Raw genomic sequence first — 11,306 nt, forward strand, 5'->3', positions numbered from 1 at the left:
AGTATGCTCACTCTGTTCAACAGCTCGAGGGAAAAAACTGGGGTACTAAGATCTACCTATGTTCCCGATCTCTTCTTGGACTGCTGTCCAAAGGTTAATCACAATTGAAGTCCCTCTATCTGAGATATTATCTGGGGGAAACCTCACGGAACCTTATTACCTCCTTGTCCTATAACTTCACCTAGTTCCATCTGCATAGGTGGTTTTATTTGAAAACAAATGAGCTGATTTGTTACCCTACTCGCAATAACCCATATAGCATCCTACTCTTGAAGGGTATAAAATAAGTACGTAATGACGTTGATAATTTGGGAATCGTTAGCCCTATATAGTCCTTCTCGACTCTTTTCAGAACTTTAACTAGCACTCTACCTTTGGGGTTCTTCTTTTAAATTCTTAGGGTTCGCTACTGAATAATGTTGTAGTCCCCTCATATAATGGTTCTCGTAGTCATTCTGTGCTTTGTCTAACATGATCTGGTATTATTCTGAATGAATTTTGGTATATAAACTCGCCATCCTGTAGTAACCAGCTAGTTTTGCCAGTTATATTTAAACCCTTTCACAATTTCCCTTACCCCCACTTGTAATCCTCTAGACCCATTATCTTCTGTCATTTTTTTACCTTTACAAGATTATGAGAGGGTACAAGAAGTATCCTAGCGTTACCTCGCTAGTTCTCATGTTTTACCCTACCTTTTTCTCCCTTATCCTACACTAAATGTTGGGGTAGATCTTTGGTCCACTCGTGGCCATGTCTTACTTCACCCGTAGTACTAATTCCATCTCGGTAGTTTGGCTTAACTTATCTTTACATCTCTCGATAGTTAATTGCAACTTGGGCTCCCTCACCCAGGACAATAGCTGTGGGGACTCCTTAAGGTCTTACCACTCTTTTACTCTACAATTTTATGCCTTCTCGGCTGAGTAGGTAGCCTTTGATCGAAGGAGCAGGGACTAATATCGTTAATGCACAAATAACAATCGCTTTAGAGTCCTCTGGCACTAGAGTGTGAAGTGAGTCTTGTAGCCCAGGTCATATTGTGGCATCTTCGACCTCACGTATTACTTTTTGTCTTTCATAAATGACATTAATAGGTACCATGTTGAGGAACTGTGGCATTCAAGCGCGCCATTAGTTTGAAATTTAGCTAATCCTGCTAGTTTCCCTTAAGCCCTGGCCAATGAAGATCAAATTTACTAGGGTCTGAGTCGTGTCTTGTCCTTGAGTCCTCTCTATGCCTCTCATAGCTACATAATCCCTTGTCATTTCTCCACCGCTAGTTCAGATCCTACATTCCCGCGTGACCATATCAGCACTAATGCACTAAATTCCACCAGAATTTCAAAGTTAAGTGTGCTTAGGCGAGAGTAATACTGGGATGGGTGACCTTCCTGGGAAGTTTTCGTGTCGCATTTCATTGCAATCCTTGCAATAATATGTGGGGCACTCAACTTAGCCCAAGATTTACCTTACCGTTGTCTCATCTTTTATCATAGGAGGCCTTCTATTTTTTTTGTCCTTTGTTATATATCTATCGCAGCATAATTTGCAACCAACTCTATAGCCAACATTTTGGCTTTTGGTCTAGCATGCTGTCATTATCCTTCGTAATGTCTCTTAAGTTGGTCGATATCCTTTCATGGTTACACTCTTTTGTTTTTATACGCAGCCGCCTTCTAGTGTTATGTTGTTCAGGGTCTCGTCACAAACTTCCTCACGCTGCCTTATGTAGCATTCTGGCGGCTTCTGGACCTTTCTAACTTGGTTCAGCAAGATATCTTATTGAAGTTTAGACGTCTATCTCAAATATATTGCCATATCAATTGCCTCCTCTTACTTTTCCCATTTTCTCATTAACTTCCCCCCTTTAGAGGGTACTCGTACTTTCATCTGCTTGTACCTTGCTCTATGTATCTTTTTCCAGTCTCAATTTCGCCCACTCTCTTACTCCAATCTACTTGGTACTGCATCATGTCTCCGTTTATCTGCATTTTTTATAATCGGACTATCCACGTACGGAGCCTTGGCTAAATTACGAAGCTACGAGAACCTTTTCATATTTAATGTGATGTCTTGTATTCTAATCGGTACTTGAATAATGTGACCCAAGGAACAACTCATCCAAGTCCACCTTCTACTTTTCCTTTTCCCAGAATTACTTCTCACCTGTAGTCGTTCCAACTCCAATTAAGCGGTGCTAGTATTCCGACGATAACTATTTAAGGTTTTCCTGAAGTAGTAGCTTTATCCCAACCTATATCCTTTGCTTCTTGGGGAGAATAGATGTTGTGCCATTTGTTCCTTAAGTTTTCCATCCTCGTCCCTTAAGGGTTCCACTATTTCTAGGGCGACGTTATGTACACACATCATTTTTTTGTATCTTTAGCCCCATGCTCTTACTGCGTTCTCAACACAGGCCTTTAACTTAGTCAACGCGTACTAAGTGCGTCTTACTAGTGGTTCAACTTTATTCCTGCATACTTGTATCACACTGTTCAATTCATACTTACATATCCGCCTTTTAATTCGTATTTGTGTTCAGTACTTGACATCTCTTTGAGGTGCTTCTGTTAGATGTTCTTTTCTTAATTAGTCGGTGGAGAACTATAAACTGTTATCGTAAATCTTTTTTCAATCATTGTTGGAAGAAACCAGAACCTCTTAAACATCACCATATTTCCCTTTTAATACTTGTCCGACCTGGTCTCCTTCCAAGTTTATCCTTAAGTTATGAACAACTCGTCTAATTTACAATAGGAATTGAGGGCTTGGGACTTTTAGAAAGAGTAAAGCTCAATTACTAGACACCTTACCCTTCAACCTATGCTTCTATTTTTTTTCCTACAACACAATTATGGTTGGAGATACTGCGGTCTGAACTGTACTGCTTAGACAGACTTTTGTTTCTTCGAAATAAATTTCCCAAAGTAAAGAGGGTGTCCCTTATCGACGACATGAAGAGTATCTCTTACAACTTTAATTTAGCATCCTATAGGTACCCGAAATCAATTTCCAAGATATGTTATAAACTATGTTTTATTCCCTTCTTCTTGTATTGGGAAAATTTTGGCAGAGTTTCCTTTACACTTCTTACTATCCCAAAACCTACACACAGAAAATACCAATAATGTCTCACAGGGCCAACATATATATATATACATATCATATCACAGCCGCATAGGGCTTTCAATGTCATCTCATATCGCAGCCACATAGGGCTTTCAACTTCAATAATAATATAAAAATACTGAACTTACCTGCATGCTTCGTAACTTTCCATATCGTTAATTACTTCCCTCTATTGGTGTCATCCTTCTATTAAGATCCAACGTTAGTATAAGGAATTGTCCTATGACTCAGATCTAAAGCACGATCTTAGATGTGAAAGTAAGGTAATATCCTAAATGTCCTATAGCTTCCTGTTTATGGATGTGGCGCGCAACACATCAATAATCAAGACTATACTAGACGCGGTCTGCAGACAATCCAAGGACGAACTTCCCTGATACAACTTATGTCATGACCCAACACCGTAGGTAGCGACTGGGGTCTGACCTGGACCCCCCGTATACATATCTATCAGTTGTGGTCATATTTAAATATAAATAAAATAATATCATGTAATAGAGCCCCATTAGGCGATAACATTTTCATAAACCTCTAGCCCTTTTTGTTTGTATCACAACATGAAAGGCATGCAAGCCGACAAAACTTTTATAGCATAATAACATACTTCATATATCATGTAGACCTATCTAAATCAAACTGACATATAAAACCCACATATACATGTCTGTAGACCTCTAATAATATCAACAACAACATATGGCGGGACAGGGCCCTCGTCGTACCCCTAAATAGATAACACAATTTTATACATCAATGGTCCATATCAATAAATAGGCTCTGATACAATGGAGCCTCTTCCAACTAAGCTGAGTGGAATCCTAAGCTGACGGACTCCCAAAACCTGTATCAGTACCTGCAGGCATGAAATGCATCCCCCCAAAGAAAGGGGGTCAGTACGACATATGTACTGAGTATGTAACACATAACATAATACAACTGGAGGCATATCTGGAGTAGAGAAGCAGGGGATAAAATATCAAAACTGGGAACCTATACCTATACTCTGTGAATTATGAAGGCATGCATGCTCAAATTATACAACATAGCTAGCCCTTTCAGGGATCCGGTGAATCATTTTTGTAGGACCACCATAGGCCTGACGCCACACCCCTTATTACAACATATCATATATATATATATATACATACATACCTGATCCTCTAGTGAGGGGCTCAGTGGACAATGCAATGAGTTGTACACAATAACGTACCCGGCCCGGGACTCGGTGAAAGAAGGGTTACAGTATACACGAGTAGAGTAGTGAGTAACTATATGTAATTTAAACAATTATTAGAGACTCGATAAAATAAGGAAGTTAAGCTTTTGTTTGAGGACTCGAGTAATGGTATAGTCATCTCGAGTGTCCTCTAAATGTCATTATGGGCTGCCTCAAAAGTAATCTCGGGTACCCTAGACATGTGTTAACGTAGGGCCAAATCGTTTATTGAATCAGAAATACTTGTTACCTTATAGTCTTTAGGACATAGAGCCTATACATTTGTTACCTCTTTAACGTATAAAAGTTTCCAGGGAAATAGTTCTACTACTGTTGGAGTTCAATATTGAGAAGTAAATAATAGATGTTTAAGAATTGAGTTACACCGGAGCTCAGATCATATTCAACTTACATGCCCAAAAGAAGAAAGAGAATAAGCTCTATGTAGTTTGTACTTTCCTTCAGGTGATCTTCATATACATATTTCATACCCGGCCCATTTTGGGGTTCGGTGAACCAGTATGGCATCATAATCTCATTTTCGTACCAAATACATATCAAGGGAAAAGAGAGATAGCTGTACGTACTTATACCAAAACATGCCAAGAGAAAGCTTTACATACCTCCCCTATAATGTGCCCTATCCGAATTTCCAATTCCACTCATAATACCTACAGACAACCAACAACAACAACCTGCATCATATGTTTAAGTAGTTCACATCAACAATATACAACATAAACTCCAAACAACTCGCCCGAAGCTACAATACCAAAATAGGATTTCTAGTTTCCATTTTGTAAAACCTTTAACTGTACGAAGCGGGGTCATGTGGATGCAACAAGAAGATCCCGCACATATTTTAGGACACATTTATAACCTGCAACACACACCACACAACCAGCACCAGTCTCCACACACACAACGCCTTATTTCGCCTACAATTTAACTACGACGACTTCGATTTCGATTGTTTCTACGGTTGAGCACTTCCACGACTTTTTTTATACTTAAAGAAGTATAAAAGATTTATAATACACTACATAACAACCCCATAAATTCAAAATTTAAAGGATAAGTCTTACCTTACCCGAAATTGGCCAAAACTAGCCAAAATTGCGCCTCGCAATTTCTTTAGTCGTGTTGAAACTGTGTGGACTGTTTGCTGTCAATTTTGGCTGCACCAATCCATGATTTTATACTTCTAATACATCCATATCATCTTTTTATATGCTAGATAATTAATTTACAGAACGAAATAGGGACGTACCTTTATTTTCCTCCTAGGCCGTCACTCTTTTCTCTCTAAGCTCTAGGGTTTTTGTTCTTAGTTTTGGCTGAAATTTGAGATAAGAAGCAGCCCCTTAGTCACAATATACATATATATAGGTGTCCTTAGGAGGTGAAATGTGTCATTCCCTAAGGGTGACATGTGTCCAGCCACTATTGGGCTACTACATACATGTTTCCAATTAGGAGCTGCCACATGGCAGTGGGGTCCACCTCCCCCAAGCAGGTGGGTCACCTACTTGACACCAAGCAGGTGGGTTACCTGCTTGGCCCCAAGCAGGTGGGTCATCTTCTTGCTTGAGGTGCTACCACGTGTCACTCCTCCATTGGCTGCCATGTGTCATCTTTTTCCCTTCCTTGTGGGTTCGTAATCTCATCTTATTTTAAGAGCCTATATAATCCGTGCTACGCAAGCTTGGTACGTACTCCAATAGATTAAGTATGTAAGACTTCCAAGTTAGTAGCTTACATGGGTAAATTTAGTCATACGACTCATCACTTGGCCTCCAATTCCTTTCAAATTCTTCTGGCTCTATTTCCAACCTCCTCTACTATGGGGTATTACATTCTCCCCTCATTAGGGTTATTTGATAGTGTCTGGATAGTGGGGATCTCCTGGCCACTTTTAAGAAGACCCGGAACAAATTTCAATGTTCAAAAGTGCGGGGTGTAACAAAAGGAAAAAGGATTGTGACGGAAGTAAAGTGTTAATAAGACAGCTTGTGAAACATTAAGAATAAGACTAACTAAGAAGGGTAAGTAGCCCATATTAATAATCGTGAAGAAGGTCAAGCGGTGTTATACTATGGGACTAAATGCGAACAGGGTACTAGGTGAATATAACAGAAACCATTATGAGATAAGTTATTACACCCCACAATCTCGAGCTCAGAATGTCTCTTATATTCTTTAGACATTATCATGTGATCCAGATAAGCTACGACACTATCAAACAACTCCAAGGAAAGGAGAGTGTGATACCCTATAGTAGAGAAGGTTGGAAATAGAGTCATAAGAATCTAGAAGGAATTGGAGGCCAAGTAATGAGTCTTAGGAGTCGTTTTACCTACGTAAGCTACTAATTTAGAAGTCTTATACACTTGAGTTGCTTAAGGACATAACAAGCTTATGTAGCATGGATTACATAGGCTCCTAAAATAAGACAAGATTACGAACCCACGAGGAAGGGGAAAAGACGACCCATGGCAGCCAATGGAGGAGCGACACGTGGCAGCACCTCAAGCAAGTAGGTGAAGCACCTACTTAGGGTCAAGTAGGTGATGCATCTTCTTGGGGGGGTTGGACCCCACTGCCATATGGCAGCCCCTAGTTGGCAGCATAATATGGTGGCCAATTATGGCTCAATATATATCACCCCAAGGGGCTGACACGTGTCACCCCAAGGGGATGACACGTGTCACCCCTAAGGAAGACCATGTATTTTTATTGTATGAATCTTAAGGTAAGTTGTTTATCCAAAATTTCAGCAAACATAAGAGAAAGGAAGAGAGAAAACGTTAGAGAGCCAAAGAAGGCAGCCATGACTTAAGAGAAAAACTAAGGTAAGTTTCTAATTTTCTCTCCGTGAATTAATTATATAAGGTGTTCCTCAAGCATGTGGAGATGTATATATGTATCTTACCATGTCTACGTATCCATAACTTCAGCTTTACGCTTGGAACAAACAAGAGAAAACAAAAAGGAAAAATTCTACGAATAAGAGGAGGGAGCTACGGGTTTTGCCCTTTGGAGGTGAGTATCCCACGGTTGTATAATGATTTTTAATAGCTTAAAATCATAATTTGGGGAAGCGAAGAAGTGTCAAAAACAGTCCACTCAATTTCAGCACGGCAAGAGATTTTTGAAGAAAGTTTTGGCTAGGTTTGGCCAATTTCGGGTAAGATAAGGTTTCTCCTTTAAATTTGCATTTTATTGGGTTTTTATGGAGTATATTATGTACCTTTTATACTTCTATAAGTATGGAAAAATCGTGGGGATGCTCAGCGAAAGAAACAATCTAAATTGAAGTAGCCATAGTTAAATTGCAGTCGAAGTGAGGCGTGGTGTGTTTGGAGGCTGCTGCTGGTTGGGTGGTGTGTGTTGCAGGGTCTAAATGTGTTCAAAAATAGGTGTGGAAGTTTCTGTTTGAAGACACAAGATTCCACGCTTCGTACGATTAAAGGTTTCGCAAAATAGAAACTAGAAACCCTATTTTGGATATCGTAATTTCGAGCGAGTCGTTCGGAGGTTGTAATGTATAATGTTACAAATTTTTCTATATATACGATGTGATGGTTATGTTTTTGGTTGTCTGTATATATTAGGGACGTGATTGTGAATTCGGATAGGGCACATTATAGGGGAGGTGCTGTCCGATTTTCATTAACGCCTTAACTAGTTAAGGAACTAGTCGAGAAGGCGAGCGAGGGAATGGGGTTTATGAATACTCTTAAGTAATGTAAGACATTAAAAGGTATAAGGAGGTTGATGTTAAAATTGATTTGATGTTACCTAGGTTCACAGGACGATCGGGATGAAGACTAACCCATAACAGGTATGTAGAGTTATTCTTCTTTTCTTTTGGCATGTCTTAGGTATAAGCTATGAATGGTTTGTATATGAAATTTGGGGATGTTACACCCCACCCTTTTTAAACTCGGAATGTCTCATAAGTTCCTTAGACATTATCATGTGATCCGGATACGCTACGACACTATCAAATGGCTCTAAGGAAGGGAGAATGTGATACCCCATAGTAGAGAAGGTTGTAGATGAAATCATAAGAGTCCGGAAGGAATTGGAGGCCAAGTAATGGGTCGTAGGACTCGAGTTACCTACGTAAGATACTAACTTGGAAGTCTTACATACTTAAGCTATTGGAGTACGTACCAAGCTTGCCAAGCATGGATTACATAGGCTCTTAAAATGAGACGAGATTACGAACCCATGGGGAAGGGAACAAGATGAAACGAGGAAGCCAATAAGAGAGCGACATATGGCAGCACCTCAAGCAAGGAGGTGACCCACCTGCCTGCTTGGGGGTGGGGGTGGACCCCACTGCCACCTGGCAGCCCCTAAGTGGTTGCATAGTTAGGTGGTCCAATAAGGGTTGGACACGTGTCACCCTTAGAGGATGACACATGTCACCTCCTAAGCCAACCTATATATGTATGTATTGTGACTAAGTACTTCATTACATATCCAAAAATCAGCCAAGAACTTAGAAGAAAAACGTGAAGAAGAGAAAGGAGAAAGGCAGCCACATTTTGGAGAAGTTAAGGTAAGTTTCTTACTTTTCTTCTGTGAATTAATTATCTACGGTGTTCTTTAATTACGTGGAGGTGTATATATGTATATTACGATGCCTACGGAACCATATTTTAAGTTCTTCACTTGGAAAACTAAGAGAAACTAAAAGAGAAAACGCTAGGGCATAGACCAATTTTTGGAGGGGACAGTTGTTAGTAATATTGGTATAACTTCTTGTGTATAGCTTATTTTCGGGTGATTAAATATGATTTGGAAAGGTATTTGATAGGTATATAACTATTATTTAGACTTTAAAATCCATTTTTGCATTTAGATTCGCGAAAAAGGGTGATGACGTGTAGAGGAGGTACTGCCCAGATTTGGTTTTGGAAATCCTACACGGACAACTGTGAGTATTTTGGTCATATATTTTTATACAAAATTGCTGTAGGGGTAATTTAAAATTGTTCGCGACCTTGATACACATGTATATAACTTTAATTGAGGCTATAAATCTTGTTTCCTTCAATTATCCCTTCGAAACTAAGCAACAATACAAGACAATAGGCTGTCCAGAATTCACGTTTTGATAGGTTTGGCTAGTTTTGGCCAATTTTGGGAAAGGTAAGGTTTTTCCTTTCAATTTGAAGCTTATGGTGTTGTTATATGGTGTATTACACCCCTTGTATGCTTCTGAAAGTTTAAAAATGTCGTAGAAATGCTCGACATTCGAAATAAACTAAATTGGAAATGCAATAGTTAAATTGTCATCGAAGGATAGTGTTGTTCATGTGAGGTGCTGCTGCAGGGGTGTGATGTGTTGTTGCATGGCCTAAATATGTTCTAATGTGGGTTAGGGTGCTGCTGGTTGAATCCACACGATCTTTCGTTGCGTATAATGAAAGGCATTACAAAATAAAGGCTAGACGCCCTATTGTGCTATCGTTTTTTTGAATAAGTCATTTGGAGTTTATGTTGTATATTGTTGGTGTGAATTGCTTCAGGTTGTTGTTGTTAGTTTTCTGTAGGTCTTAGGGACCTAATTGGAAATTTGGATAGGGCACATTATAGGGGATGTGCTGCCTAATTTTCGTCGACACCTTAGCGAATAACAGAACAAGTCGAGGAAACGACTAAGGAAATAGATTCCATTAATACTAAGATGTAACCTAGGGTGTTGGAAAGTAAAAGGGGTTGATATTCATACTACTTTCATATTGAATATGTTCAATGGACGGCGAGGCAAACAGGATAAGGAATAATTTAGACAAGGTATGTAAAGCCTATTCTTTCTTCTTCTGGCATGTCTTAGTTGTAGGTTAAACAGGATATGAGTTCCGGGGTAACTCCATTCTTAGCATCTCTTATTTACATCTGAATATCGGACTTTTATAATAATTGAACTATTTCCCTGAAAACTTCTCTATGCTAAAGAGATAACAAATGTACAGGCTCTAAGTCTTACAGGCTATATGTTAACAAATGTTTCTGGTTCCATAAGCGATTTGGCTTAACTTTAGTACATGTCTAGGAGCCCCGAGATTATAATTGATATTGCCCATAATGGCATTTAGAAGTCACTCGAGATGACTACACCACTACTCGAGTCCTCTGACAAAATTTTAATCTTCTTATATAGTCAAGTCTCTAATAATGATTTAAATTGCATATAGTTACTCACTACTCTACTCGTGTATATTGTAACACTTCTTTCCCTGAGTCCCGGGCTAGGATATGTTCTCGTGTACAGTTCACTGCATTATTCCATGAGTCCCTCAATAGAGGGTTAGGATACATGTATAGATATATGATGATGTGTTGTAATAAGGTGGTGATGGCACTAGGGCCATGATGGTTTTACAGAGGTGATTCACCAGACACTCAAAAGGGCCGGCTATATGATATGATTCGAACATGCATGTCTTTGTAATTCACAAAGTACAGGTATAAGTTTCTGAATTGATATCTTATCTTATGTTTCTCTATCTCAGATATGCTACCAGTGTATTATGTTATATTTTACTTACTCAGGACATATGTCGTACTGACCCCCTTTCTCAGGGGGCTGCGTTCACGCCCACAGGTACAGATACAGATTTTAGGAGTCCGTCAGCTTAGGATTCCATGCAGCTCAACTAGAAGAGGCTCCATTGTATCGGGGCCTAGTTTTTGATACTGTCCACGGATGTATAAAAATTATTTTATCCAGGGTACAGCGGGGGCCCTGTCCCGCTATATGTTGTCATTTATATGTTTAGAGGTCTGCAGACATATATATGTAGGTTGTATATATTAGTTTGGTTCAGCTGGGTCTATATGATATATTGTACATGTTGTTATGTTATGGCAGCCTTGTCGGCTTGCGTGCCCTGTCATGATGTGATACAAACAAAAAGGGCTACAGGTATATGTAAATATT

General features: G+C 39.3%; 1 pseudogene; it reads left to right on the forward strand.

Annotated features, from left to right (window-relative positions):
* Positions 1 to 1,299: 1,299 nt before the first annotated feature.
* LOC129883809 (5S ribosomal RNA) lies at positions 1,300 to 1,419 on the forward strand (annotated as a pseudogene).
* The last annotated feature ends 9,887 nt before the right edge of the window (positions 1,420 to 11,306 follow it).

Source organism: Solanum dulcamara, chromosome 3 (assembly GCF_947179165.1).
Source record: "Solanum dulcamara chromosome 3, daSolDulc1.2, whole genome shotgun sequence".
NCBI classification, from domain to species: Eukaryota; Viridiplantae; Streptophyta; class Magnoliopsida; order Solanales; family Solanaceae; genus Solanum; species Solanum dulcamara.